At 45.3% G+C, this 14,453-nt stretch overlaps 1 protein-coding gene across 1 annotated transcript in view; it reads right to left on the minus strand.

The window, feature by feature from the left end:
- The window catches only part of LOC123652225 (general transcription factor II-I repeat domain-containing protein 2-like), a 35,747-nt gene extending 32,690 nt beyond the window's left edge, over positions 1-3,057 (minus strand). The window contains exon 1 of the mRNA XM_045580817.1: positions 2,173-3,057. The gene's annotated coding sequence lies outside the window, so the exon portion shown is untranslated. The remainder of the gene's footprint in view (positions 1-2,172) is intronic.
- Positions 3,058-14,453: the final 11,396 nt, after the last annotated feature.

Consider the following 14,453-nt stretch of genomic DNA (forward strand, 5'->3'; position numbering starts at 1 on the left):
CTCTCTCTCTCTCTCTCTCTCCTCCCTCCCTTTCTCCTTCCTTCCCTCCCTCTAGAAAAATCAATTTAAAAAATTTATTTGAAGTCTTTGCAGCCTGGCAGGCATGACTCAGAGGTTGAGTGTTGACCTATGAACCATGAGGTCATGCTTTAATTCCTGGTCGTCAGGGCACATGCCCGGGTTGCGGGCTCGATCCCAAGTGGGGCATGCAGGAGGCAGCCAGCCGATCAATGTGATTCTCTCTCATCACTGATGTTTCTGTCTCCCTCTCTCTCCCATTTATTTCCTCTCTGAAATCAATTAAAATATATATATTTTAAAACATTTGCATATATTAACTCATTCTGACCCCACAAGAACCCTATTAAGTGTTTTCTATTATCCCCATTTTACAGATAGGGAATCTGAGGTTAACTTGACCATGGTCACATAGACAACAAGAGGAACTGCTGGGACTTGAACTTACAGAATCTAAGTCTAGAGGCCCCACTCTTAACCAACTGTATTAGACATCCTCTCTAAGGGGGAGGTGATGACGGAACAGCTAACACCAAGTGCTCTGTGGCAGGCATTCTTAGTCATCCTTACAGCAGCCTTTAAGGAAAAGTCATCCTTCCCATTTACAGGAGAAAGTCAGCAGAGGCCAGTTTAAAAGTTGCCCAAGGTCAAACAGCTATCTAAGGATGGCAGCAAGATTCAAACTCAGGCAGCCTGGCTCCTGTGCTTGAGGCCTCTCAAGGATTCAGTCCGACACCCAGGCAAAAGGCCACATGACAAATTTACTAAACACTTCAAAAAGGCTCTGTGTAAGTCTTCCTGAAATACTCTGCAGGATTTGGGAGCTTATGACAAGCATTTCCTCACCATAGCATTTACATTTGAGTCAACTTGACTACTTTAGGCTGATCATAAACACATTTCTGCTCTTCAAAAAATAAATGTTTCTACAGAAAACTGGCAGATTTTAGTACAAGTAGACTATTCTTTAAACTTAAATTTAGTAACCACTTATTCTGATTAGTCTGAAAGAGAAAGAGAGAATGAACTACTAAGAGGCCTTTCCTATACTTTAATGTATCAAAACACGTTTGGTTTGGCCTAATTTGAATCTTGTGGACAACACAGACCAGAACTTGATACAAAAAAAGAGTAATAACATTTTAAATAGGCTGAATTCTCAAAAGTAACCTCAGAAGCCGATTCAGAGTAACTACTCAGAGTTTTTACTTTTATCTCCAATTAAATACTAAAAATGCATAAGGCAAGATTCTCATAAAGCATAAAGCAAGTACGTATACTTCTGAACTACCAACAATCAAGAAACCAAATTAAATTTTTACAAAACTCTGCAGCATGGCATTGCTTAAGAGCAATCAAAAATACAAAAGAGGGATAGCACAAGAAAAAAAACAAACTCAAAAAACCACCACTATTTTTATCCTTAACACCCCCCACTGGGCCCAGTGCCTGAGAAACAAAAAATTCGGTGTTGTAATTTCTTGCTAGACAAGAGGTGAGCTGAAGATGCAGGAGGAAGCTGGATTTTCATCTTACCTTGCTTTCCTCCAACAGGTTCAAAGACTTCGTAGCCTTTACTTTAACAGTGAATTCCTTTTTTTTTTTTTTCCTCCCTAAAGGAAACCTATAAAACTATCTCACAATAAAAATAGGAAGCCACACCACTAGGCAACCTGCCTTCCCTTGCTCTAGTATCGCACATTCAAATCAGAAATGCCTTTTTTGTCTTGCCTTTTTACTAAATAAAAGTTGGGACTTTGGTTTGGAGGAACATGTACCCAAGGAGCCATTGTACACTTTTTTTTGCAGGTCACAGAGCCTCTTATAATAGATCACACTGCTGACTTATTACAGTTCAAGGAAGCATCCTAAAGACAGAAAGTGTGCCATTACCGCTCATTCGACTAAGCCTTTCTAATGCCCCGATGGTGGAAGCCTGGCAATACCTAGAAACACACACAGCAGCAGGGCTGGGGCAGAAGGAGGGGCGTGGGGGAGCCAGAGCTGGGGGGGGGGGGGGGGGGGAGGCAGTCTCCACCTCCAATGCACGCCGGACCCGGAGCCCTCTCCCCACAAGGCGACCCCTGCCCTCCCCGGAGTGGACGGCACCCCCATTTCCCCATCGCTCCCCCCAAAACCCCGCACGGCACTCACCCTTCCGCGGAGAAGTCGCGCCGCTGGGTCCAGCGCCGAGACGGGTCGGGGTGGCAGCGCGGAGGGGGCGTCTGGGCTGCGGTCGGGGGTGCCGGGCGTCCCTCGCGGGCAGGAGAGTCCGGGCGGCGGGAGCCGACAGGAGCGGGGAAACCGAGTCACGGCCGGAGAAAAAGGAGAAACGTGGCGGGGGAGGGAGGGGGGAGGAGGTGGAGGGCCCCCGTCCCTAAAATAAACTCTGGGTCCCCTGCGACCCCCTGCCCCAGAGAGGGAAAATAAAATCCCCAGGGGAGAGTAACAAGGCTGATATAAATAAATCTCCAAAACGACGAGGAGGAGCGAGGAACAGACTTTTAATTCAAAGCGGGGGACGGAGCGAGGGCTGGAGGGGAGACCCGAGTCGCTCTGGGTCTATCCCATGCCTTTGCGGTCCCCGAGCTGAGGAGGAGGCTGGCTGAGGGGAAGTTGCAGCGGCTCCTGAGGAGGAGGAGAAGGAGGAGAAGGAGGAGGAGGAGGAGGAGGAGAGGAGGGAGGCGGAGGAGGAGGAGGTTACACCGTAACCAGTACAGACAGACAGCCATGGATCAGAGGGGCGCTGCGAGCAGGGGCGGCCGCGGCGGGGCGACCAGGGGCGGCGGCGGCGGCGCGACCAGGGGCGGCGGCGGCGGCGGCACCGCCCGCTCAGCTCGCTCTGGACATGTAACGGGATGGATGGGCTGTGCGGTGACTCACAGACTTCACAGAGCCGCACAGCGAGCGGTCCCCGCCCAGCTGGCCGGGGGGATGCGGCGGGGACGGCAGCGGGGGAAAGGGGGTCGCGGACGAGCCCGGGGAAGGGAGGCGGCGGCGGCGACTGAGAGGGCGAGGCGTTGGGGGGCGGGTTAGGGCGGGAAGCGGAGCGGAGCCACCCAATGGCGAAGCCCGCCGCTCCGACGGGCGTGAGCGCTGACCAATGACAGCGCGGCTCGCTCGGCGGCTGGCTTTTCCCCCTCCCTCCCCTCCTCCCCAGCCCACTGAGTCTACTGAGGACACTGCCGCGATCGGGGCGGGGGAAGTGGAGTGGGGGGCGGGGGAAGTGCGGTGGGGGGGGTGGGGAGAGTGGGTGGACGTTGAAGTGGGGGGTGGAGGGAAAGAGGAGGCGCCGGGAGACCCGCGGAGTCACTCGGCTCGCCTCGCTTCAGAAGTGGCGCCTCCCACCAATCCAAGTGCCGCCCGGGGGTGATGGACACCAGTGTGTGACCAATGAGGAGCGAGACAGAGAGGAAGAAGTAGGCGGGCCCACGCCCTCCGGCTCCCTCCCGCCCGCCCGGCTGGGGTCAGTCACGCAGAGAGCAGAGTGAGGGCTGGGGCCGCGGGGAGGGGAGGGGAGGGGAGGGGGGAGGGGGAGGGAGCGTAGGGCCCTGCTGCCGGCGGCGTGACTGCGATCGCGACAGGCTGTGGAGCCCACACGCGCCGGCGGGAGGAGGCGGCGGGGGCCGGCTGGCTCCTTACTCAGCCTGCAGGCTGCGGCTGCTGCTCCTCCGCCTCTGCCGTGCGCAGCCGGGAGCCCCGAAGGCCAAAGCCCACACCCGAGGAGCAACCACATTGGGAGTGAATCAGATCAAAACTTTGCCCACGTCCGTGCAGCGTCTACTCTCTCGGAGGCAGCTCTGTGCTCTAGGCAGCTGGAAGGCAGAGACCGGAGGCTTGGCAGTGGCATGTGCGTCCTTGCTTTGCCTCTTTTCTGGGGAAGTCAGGGCAGGGTGTGGACAGGTTGAAACAGCTCCTGAATATGTACCTTTTTTGTTGTTGTTGTTTTTGTTTTAATGGAGTTTCCGGAAAAGGCACTTCTGAACCTGGCACGAGCGAAGCTGTATAGATGGGCTTTTGTTTTTTTTAAATGCATGCATGCACCTTGGCTTCCTCCCGTCTGCAACCTCTGGCCCATTCCCTGCCCAGCCTCCTCCACCTGCTACCTGGGGGCAGTGCTAGGGAGTACTCACGATTAGATCTTGTCACTGCTCATTCCCAGGAACTATGGCTTTTCTCCGCTTCTTGCCCACTGTCCAATAATCATTTTATAGACCTTAACCCTTTCTGAGTACGTTTGCAAGTAACTGTGATTACCAATCAACCTGAATAGAAATGCGCACAAAAAGTGGTTACTTCTTTCCCACGCACCTTGACATGTACGACAGTTGCTTCCTATCCAAGGAAAGGAAAATCATATCCCTGCAAAAAGAGGTTTTCAAAACCACTTAGAAGGCCCATTGTCCATTTGCCTTAGACAAGTCAACTACAGAGACCAAGAGTTGATTTAGGGTCCCCAGGTGACCTGGATAATGTTTTATTTCCCATAAGATTAAAATCTAAAGTGGTCTGGAAGTCAGGGAACATGAACGTTTGCTCTGGTCACATTGAAGTTTTCCTTGATTATTGTCATTTTAGGGTATGATTCTCCCTCTCAGCTGTAACAGTGAGACCCAGCCTGACACCCTTTCCTCTTCCCTTTCTGATTTTAGCCCTCCTCCATGATGTCTGCCTGTAATCCTGAGTCCACCTAAGAAAATGAGTTGCCCTGCAAACCTTTGCAGTACCTAGCTTGTGCATGTGTTGTCCCTCTGTGTTGAAACACCTTTGGAATTCAGCAGAGCAAGGAGGCCAGTGTCCTCACCCCAGGACACTGATCTATGAAAGGTAGCCGGTGCTCTCTTGCCAGGTCACCCTGTGATAATCTAGCCCAATGGTCGGCAAACTCATTAGCCAACAGAGCCAAATATCAATAGTACAACGATTGAAATTTCTTTTGAGAGCCAAATTTTTTAAACTTAAACTTCTTCTAAAGCCACTTCTTCAAAATAGACTCGCCCAGGCCGTGGTATTTTGTGGAAGAGCCACACTCAAGGGGCCAAAGAACTGCAGTTTACCAACCACAGATCTAGACAAACTATATCCCTCAAGTGGGAAATATTACCTCCATTTCTAATGTGTGCTTTTGTACTACATTTAGAACGTGCTAATGATGAATTTTTAAAAAATATTTTTTATTGATTTTAAAGAGAAAGGGAGAGGGAGACACAGAAACATCAATGATGAGAATTATTGATCAGCTGCCCCCTGCACTCCTCCTACTGGGGATTGAGCCCAAAACCCAGGCATGTGCCCTCATCAGGAACTGAACCATGACCTCTTGGTTCCTAGGTCAATGCTCAGCCACTGAGTCATGGTGGCAGGGCTAGCCAAACCTAATCTTACTGCTGAAGTAAGAAACCTAAACGTGAAATCAATTCATGAAAATCAAAACTATTCCTGCATGCTAGTACTAATAAACTAGAAAATACAGCAAAACTGTAAAGTTAAGAATTCACCTCAGATAGAATGCACAAGACCTTTAGGAAGAAAATATTTAGTCTATTAAAAGACTCCAAAGAAGATCTAAGTAGGGGAATATGTAATATTTGTGGATAGGATTGTTAAGCTCTGAATGATCTCTAAATCATTTATTCATAATCTCAATGTAAACCTTTCAAACTTGTAGTAGGATTTGAGGAATTTAAGCATCCTGAAATGCATACAGAAGACTAAATTCCATTATAACCTGGCCATTTTTAAAAAAGAAAACCTGAAGGAGGGGAAATTCACCCTTCCAGATAGTAAGACATATTATGTTATAGTAACAGGAATGCAGAACAGAATAGAGAACTCAGAAACAGCCCATTTACCTATGAGAACTTGGTATGCAATAATGGCAACAGCACACAAAATCTATGATGAAATCATGCTGAGATAGTCAACTGTTGCTGCAATAATAACATTATATAACAAATAATCCCAAAAGATTAGTACCTATAGCAGCCATTGTTTCTTCTCCTTCATGAGTTTGTATGTGAATCGAGATTTTGCTGATCTCACCTGGGCTCATCAAGATTTGGCTGGGCTCAGCCAAGTTCAGCTGGGGCTGGCTCCAGGACACAGGTAAAGTTCAGGTCTTCATCACATGTCTCATTCTGGCCATGGCAGAAGCAGAAAAAAAGTGAAGTCAAATCACTCAAACACATTCAAAGCCCCTGTTCCCATCACACCTTCTAACCTTCATTGGCCAAATAAGTCACATGGCCATGTCCAACCTCACTAGTGAAAGAACTGCAAAATCACATAGCAAAAGGCCTGGGTATATAAATCTATAGCAGGAAAGACATAAAGGGTTGGGAATGATAATCCAATCTAACACAGAGGTTTCTTAAATAATATTAGGAAAATTGGTTCATTGTGGAGAAAAAGATGCATCCATATCTAATACCATATGCAAAGGTATGAGCCCTCAGTGAATTTTAAAAAGCCTAAAAGTCAAAGGGAAAGTTATAAGGCCAATAGAAATTAAAAGCAGAAGAATAGCTTTGGAATCCTAGGATAGAAAAATGCTTCTTAAGTAAGACTCTAAAAGCATAAACTATGAAATCAAAACAATGATAAACCATACTAAATCAAAATTAGAGTTTTCTATTCAACAGAGAACATCATACATAAGATAAAATTGATAGATTGAGAGATATCCCCAAAGGTTAAAACCAACAAGAGATTAATATCTAGAGCTGAAACCAGTTTGGCTCAATTGATAGAGCGTCGGCTTGGGGACTGAAAGGTCCCGGGTTCAATTCCGGTCAAGGCATGTACCTTGGTTGCGGGCATATCCCGGGTGGGGAGTGTGCAAGAGGCAGCTGATCAATGACTCTCTCTCATCGACGTTTCTAACTCTCTATCTCTCTCCCTTCCTCTCTGTACAAAATCAATAAAATATATTTAAAAAAAAACGATTAATATCTAGAATATTCTAAGAATTCCTGCAAATCATTGAGAGAGAAAACACACACACACACACACACACACACACACACAAACAACCCACAGAAAACATAATAGAAAAATAGCCAAAGAATATGAACAGCCAAATTTACAGAAAAGAAACTTGAGAAACTAACAAGTAGATGAAGAGATATACAGATAAAAGCATATTAATACAACAAGACACTTCTTTATATGCATTAAATAGGCAAAAATGTGAAAGATGGTTAACACTCAGTGTTGGCTAGGCTGGGAAGAAGCCATTGCTATTAGAATTAAGTCCAGGTCATTTTGGAATTGTCTTGTGTGCTTTTGTACTGCATTTAAGAATGTGCTAATGATGCATTTTTTAAAATTTACGTGTGTTTTCCCAATGGCCCAGCAGTTCCCCTCCTGGGAATATACACCTCTAAGAAACTCTTGCACAAGCCCATAACAGGACACAATTGAGAATACTCATCACAGCAGCCTTTGAGATAGCAGCGTATTATATGCAAACTTAGTACCCATCACCTGTAAAATGGTAAGCAAAACCATGAATACTCTGCAATGACATGCAGCTGTTGGAAGTAATGTAATAAATGTAATCTTGCAACATGGATAAATCTTTAAATGATGTTATGCCTGAAAAAAAGGATAAGAAAGAAAACAAGATCACGTAAGCCCCGGGCCTTGGGATGTGTTTCATTATAGGATGCATCAATATGTTTTTCATTTCTGCTCTTATCCGGGGCGCTCAGAGGGGAGGCGACGGAAGGTGCTGTTACGACTCACTTCTGACTCAAATATTCTCCTCCAGTTTTCACATGAAGTTGTGGCAAGCTTTCCTGCAGGCCCTTCCGCCACTTCCCCCACTTACTCCTTCTGCAGGCCCATAGCTTCTCCCCCCATGGCAGGCTCTGTCGCCTCCCTGATCCCCCGTATGTGGTGAATATACATGTGCCTGGTTCTAAGCTTCCTTCCCAGGCTGGGTGGGAGATGAGTGATGGTTCTTGAGGAGTGGGCTGCAGTCAGGGATGTAAAATACCATCTTGCCCCTGTGCTACTCACACCTGCCTACATCCCCATTTCTAAGTGAGAAACACCCAAACATTCTCTGGATTTTAGAAAGCTTTCTTTCAAGACTGCCCTAAAAATGTGTTTGCTTGTGTATTTTTATATACCTTGTAGGGTGCTATTGGTGCTAATAATAACCATAAGGATGATATAGAACAGTAATTGTAATATTAGCTTTGTGTCGATAAGCAGGAGACCAGAGGCCCTTTTAAAATTGACCCAAAGGGATGCGATTGGAAAAAACCTAACTCGCTGTCGAGGCTTAGGACACGTATCAGAAATAGATCCCCAAAATCAGGGTTGATAAACAAGTAAAAGGAGTTGCCAGGAGGTTTGGAGATGATAGATAGATGAGTTAGGGGGCTTTCTAACCTAAAGACTGGCATAAATGCAATGGCTCTTGAAATTTCTCCCAGCCCTGTGTGGTTGTGAACCTCTACACAGTTGTTTCCCACAGAGGTACACTGGAAATAGCCCCCGCTTGGATGATGCTGCCTTAAAAGCATGCCTCTACCCAAAGCATTCCTTAATGGCTCATTACTAGCATATGAAATCCTGACCCTTCCTAATGGCTGTGATTTCATGGTCCTCAAACTCGCATATGCAGGCGCTTGCCTGAGCCCAGGTAGGGAGCTCAGCAGGGTAGCAAATGAGGACCAGCTGCCCACACCCCTTCCTGGGGGACTGAGCAACAGCTGCAGGCTTCTCTCCAAACAGCTCTGGGTCCCCGGTTTGTGCAGAAGCCAGACTGTGAGCCTGCGAAGACGACTACTCTCAGGATCCCATATCGAATGGTCCCACTTAAGGTCTCTAATGCCCATCACTAGCTCCCCAAATTGGAGCATTAATGTTAGCTTGCCTCTATTACATAACTCCAACCCTAACCGGTCTAATGATTTATTCATCTGCCGTCTCTCTAACTCCTAGGAGCTGTGTGATCCCATCATTCTGCGTTTATTGAACACTTTCTGGGTTCTAGACAGTCTTGGGAGGTGTAAATGGAAAAGTAGGTTGAGCCCAGATTATGGGACCCTAAATGCCTGGTTAAGAATGTCAATTTATAGGTTAAGGAAGTAGGGAGGTTTCAAAGGTGTTTGAAAACTGGAATAGCATGATGAAAATAGTGTTTTAAACTTAATTGAGCAAAATATTGGAGGAAAGGACAAACAGCTATTAAGTCCTATTATAGGAAAGCCTGTCTGATAAGTCCTATTATAGGAAAGCCTCTCTAATTTATAGTGGCTAGGTGTTGTTCTGTGTCTGTTTTTAATATAGGGAGTAGCATTTTGAGATATTAGCCAGTGTAGTTTCCCTGAATTTCCTGTACCCGAGTCCATTTCCTCAGGGTATGTATATGCACAGAAGAGCTTTGGGGAGAAAGAAGGGTCAATTCCTGACTTCCTGGTCTCAACATGGACTTGAAGAACTCCCAGCGGAAACACCAGCTCTAGAGAAAGGCCCAAGTTTTCATAAGCTACAAGGCAACATGAAAGCATAGATTGGACGCACAATTTGTGGGGCCCAGAAGAAAGGGTTGTTAAACGTACTAGGATATAGACGTTTTCCCTTTCTTCTACAGTTTTTATCTCAATGTGCCTTGGTTTTTAAATCTGTTCTTTAATGTCATTAAGCAAAAATTGAAATTATTAGCCCGAGTCTTATGGTTCATTTTTGTATCAGGCAATACCAGTTTTAAATGCAACTATATCAGCATATAACTTCTAAGCAGAATCACTGAAATTATGCAATTTATATCTTGTAACTTGGGCGCCTTGTATTTTATTCTTACCCCAGTGCAGTGGTCGGCAAACTGCAGCTCTTTGGCCCCTTGAGTATGGCTCTTTCACAAAATACCACGGCCTGGGCAAGTTTATTTTGAAGAAGTGGCGTTAGAAGAAATTTAAGTTTAAAAAATTTGGCTCTCAAAAGAAATTTCAGTCATTGTACTGTTGATATTTGGCTCTGTTGACTTGAGTTTGCCGACCACTGCCCCAGTGGGACAATGTAACTCAATCGTTGTTCTTTTTCATTTCTTGATATGTACTTTCTACCAACACTCTTCCTGCACTTCATTGATATCTAAGGAAGGGCTGAAAGGGAAAGGTACTATGAGGTGCCCTATACTTCCCTTTCCTTCTGTGTCTTCATTTTAGCATACAGGGCTAACACAGTGAAGTACCCAACGGAAGAAAAGCTGTGATAAGACTCCTGGGCTGCTCATGTTTCTTAGAATGCCATTGCCCTTTCTCTGTGTTCAAACAAGTCCTGGTTTGAAGGAAAGCATGGCCCCTCAGGGTTGTCAGCGCCCCTGCTTAATCGAAGACGAAACACACATCTCACCGAACTCCCAGGACCGTGGGACGTCCAGAATTCTGCGCTCACGGGGCAGCGGGAGCAGCAGAACTTCATGGCACGCATACCCCTCTGCTCATGTGCCACTGTCCCATTGGATTTCACAATAAAACCCAGATTTGGAAGTAAAATCAAGACTTGAGACAGCACAGCAGCAGAGCGCCCTTCTGATTTCAGGTAATGTGCAGCTGTGCAGGGGACCCTGTTTGAAAGCTGGATGAAGGGCCAGCGTGCCCTGCCGTGGACACGCTAATGATGCTCTAGACTGGGGAGGGATTCAGGACTCTAAATAGGAACGTGTCTCTGAGAAAGGGGGCTGCGTCTTGCTCTTCTGCCCACTTCCACCTCCCCACCGGGTCACATCCCAGAATCCACTGGGAGATGGGCAGGTAAAAGCAGGGAAAGCCTGGCCCTCACTTCCGAAGTTTTATGTCATCTGTTGAGAACTTGGAAAATTACAAAGAAAAAAAAAATTAAACTATAGCATTTTGCTATTCAGAGAGAGCCACTATCAAAATTTTGGTCTATATGTGTACAAAATTTAGAAATAAATAAATATATATGGTAAACATTTCTCATGCCATCTCATATGCTTCTAGAAAACAGTTTTAAATGTAACTTCATTTTTATTTATTTATTTATTTATTTATTTATTTTTTTGTGAATATGTGGTGGGATTTTGCACAATGAATTCTAGAGGGAAGGATCTATCAGCAAGGAGCCTGGTCAGGAAGTGAATGCAAGAATTCAAGAGGGGATCTGGGCTGGAGGTCGGCAATGTGGAGAGAGAGAGAAGGGGCCTGGACGAGGCTCAAAATAGAACACTGAGAGAAAAACGCAAGTCATCAAAGATCCCATCTATTTATAGTCCAAAGGCAGAGAAAACTAAACATGATGTTATTCGGGAATACATACATAACCATTACAACTACAAAGTAAAACATGATTCTGAAAAGTATTCCTGAGGCGAGGCCAGGGAGGTGAATGTGTTAGAAATGGGCACTCAGGAGCTTCCAAGGCCCTGGGGATGTTCTATTTCTTTTTAAATATGTTTTTGTTGATTTCAGAGAGGAAGGGAGAGGGAGAGAGAGAAACATCAATGATGAGACAGAATCACTGATTGGCTGCCTCCTGCGTGCTCCCCACTGGGGATCAAGCCCGAAACCTGGACAGGTGTGACCTCCTGGTTCCTAGGTTGATGCTCAACCACTGAGCCACATGATGTTCTATTTCTTAAGTCTGGGTATAGACACAGGTGTGTTCAATTTATTATTTTTTTTTAACATGATACGCTTTCATTTTATATATTCTTTTGTATAATATGATACAGGCTAGTATATCTTAAGCCAATTGCAAAAGACCCAACCTCACTCTTCTCTATCCTGAGGCTTTGCCAGACAGGTTATATACAAATGGGGCTCTTCTCCTTCCCCAACTGCTTCACCATGTGCATAATTTAATCTTGTCCTTAAGTAGCTGTCTGGAGTATATTTATCTGAACGTGTCATTTCTGAGTTGAGACCTGCAGCAATGCAAGCATGCACCAGAATATGGATATGCAGACACGCGGATAAACAAAGGTCTAATCCTGCAGGATGAGCATGGCCACCGGCTGGAAAGGCTTTCTGCTCTGAAAGCGTCTGCCTTGCAGCATGAGCAGCAGGTGCATGTCATTCTTTTCCAGCTTCCGGGGCAGTCACTCCAAACCAAAGCTAAGATGTTGAAGGGAGAAGTAGCGGGCAAGTGCCTCACAGGGTCCCCTTTACGGTGTGGCAAGATCATCAAGGAGAATTACTTGTGGATCTCTCCTTTCTGTAGTAGACATGCTACAGCAGATCCTTCCAGCAGGCTCACAAACCTTTTTTATCCCACTAGTCTACACATAGTTTATTCTAAAATGCATACCACATGTATAAATGACACCTAAAAGCCGTGATTAGTGTTTAGAGCTAAAGTAAAGAGCAAAGTCAGCTTAGATGAAGGTCTCTTAAAAACCCTTTATGAATGATAGTGTACCTGGTGCTATGCTATATTATGAAAAGTGGTTCACTTTTCATGAAAACGGTTTCTGAAAGTGGTTACAAAAGGCCTTTTTGGTTCTTAAGGAAGTGGAATATAAGCTATGGGCAGTCCTAACCTATGCCCCAAACACATCATGTCACATTGGAGACCATGGCAAACCTCTCTTCCCAATAGTAACTCTACTCTGAGTCCTTCGTACCTGCCAGGTTCTCCATACATTAGCCTATACACCCGTAAACTCCCACCATTTCTGTGTGTTCACAGATATCCTTCCTCCTATCCTTCTTCACCACAAGGCATTGATTGCTGGGCCCTCAAAAGAAACCACCTGGGCAACATCAATCCCACACTCATCCTTGTTGTCATGCTGAAGAGTAACAACATACACTCCCATGAGCGCATGTAAGAAATACCTACATCATTTTGCAGTATGTAAGTGTATCAAATCAGCACATTGTAGACCTTAAACTCATACGATGTTATATGTCAGTTACTTCTCAATAAAGCAGAAAAAGTAACCTACAATGGAAATGGAAATATAAATAATCTGGCTCACTTCTGGTATTACTCCCTAGTGCTCACCCCTAGTCTACCCCTGCCTCTGCTGTTCTTTTTTCCACTTGGTTACGGAGGCAGAAACACTCTGAGCACACTGCAATATTTTGAAATCTACCCACTTGATCTTTACATAGGAAGTCATGGTAGGCAATATGAATTCTGATAAACAAGATTATAAGTGATAGAATGGCGCAAAAATAAAATAGATGAGTTATTAAGTCTCTACATAATCATTTTATAATAGGTATCCAATTGACCTTTAACTCTGCTACTGCTCCCATTCATAGCATATCACAAGCACAGAGAATAAAAATCAACAACAGAGTGCCATCTATAAAAACGATGGTAATAAAGTTGTAGCAACCATTGGGCAAAGCATTTCTATGATAATTCATAGATCATGTAGAGCAAGGTGAAAAGAATGCTGAGGATAAAAGTTTTAGCTTAGTTTTGTTTTGTTTCATCACAGGAAAATTCTCTAAAATGACAATAATCCCAAACATAGAACTTCCATAAATGAAAGAGATCTAACATATGTGAATAAATTTAGAAAAAAATGTAAAGGTAAAAAAATTGTAAAGGTATTTTTAATTTAAAATATGAATGCTATTGGAACAAAAGTCAAAGATACAAAGAATGTATAATAGAAAATAAGTTCTTGTCCCATCCCAGCTTCCCAGTTACCTCCAGGAGGAAAACATTATTACCAGTTTTGTAAATATATGTAAATATTCATATATATACATTTTATATATGTATATATGTAAAAGTTAATACATGCGGTATATTTATTTTTATAACATAAACTAGTGTCCCAGTGCATGAAATTAGTGCACATTAAAAGGGAATTAATTAGAGGAAATAATTTAATATTGCTATTTGCCCTTTCTCTATAACAGAAGTGTCAAAGATGAAAGAAAATTAGTAAAATGTATATGAAAACCTTCCTCCTGTCAGAGTCTGGGGCACATCCACATGCACCTCAAAATCTCGTGAGACCCAGACCCGACCAGCACCCCACATTGGGCTAGATCCAGACCCGGCCAGTCCCACCCTTATCAAGCCCCACCAGGCAGGCAGCATGGCCTGAGGTCCCCCATCAAGCCAGGTAAGTGGGAGCAGCCTCAGGTCCCCCATAAGTCCTGTTGAGCGGGGGGCATGGCCTGAGTTCCCCAGACACAACACTGGGGGTGCACCTGGTGGGGGGCATGGCCTGAGATCCCCTAGCTTGGCACTGGGGTGCGGGGAGCAGCCTGAGGTCCCCTAGCGTAGCACCAGGATAGGAAATGCACCTTAAGGTCCCCTGTCAATCCCTGCCAGGTGAGGGGTGCAACCTGAGGTCCCGTGTCAAACCCTGCCGGGTCGGGGGTGAGATCTGAGGTCACCTGTCAAGCCCCATGGGGGAGGGGGAAGGCATAGCCTCAGTTCCCTGCTGATTGCTCATTAAGGCTCCAAATGGGAACTTGGCCTCAGCT

The sequence above is a fragment of the Pipistrellus kuhlii genome, unplaced genomic scaffold (assembly GCF_014108245.1).
Source record: "Pipistrellus kuhlii isolate mPipKuh1 unplaced genomic scaffold, mPipKuh1.p scaffold_m20_p_13, whole genome shotgun sequence".
In the NCBI taxonomy this organism is placed as follows: Eukaryota; Metazoa; Chordata; class Mammalia; order Chiroptera; family Vespertilionidae; genus Pipistrellus; species Pipistrellus kuhlii.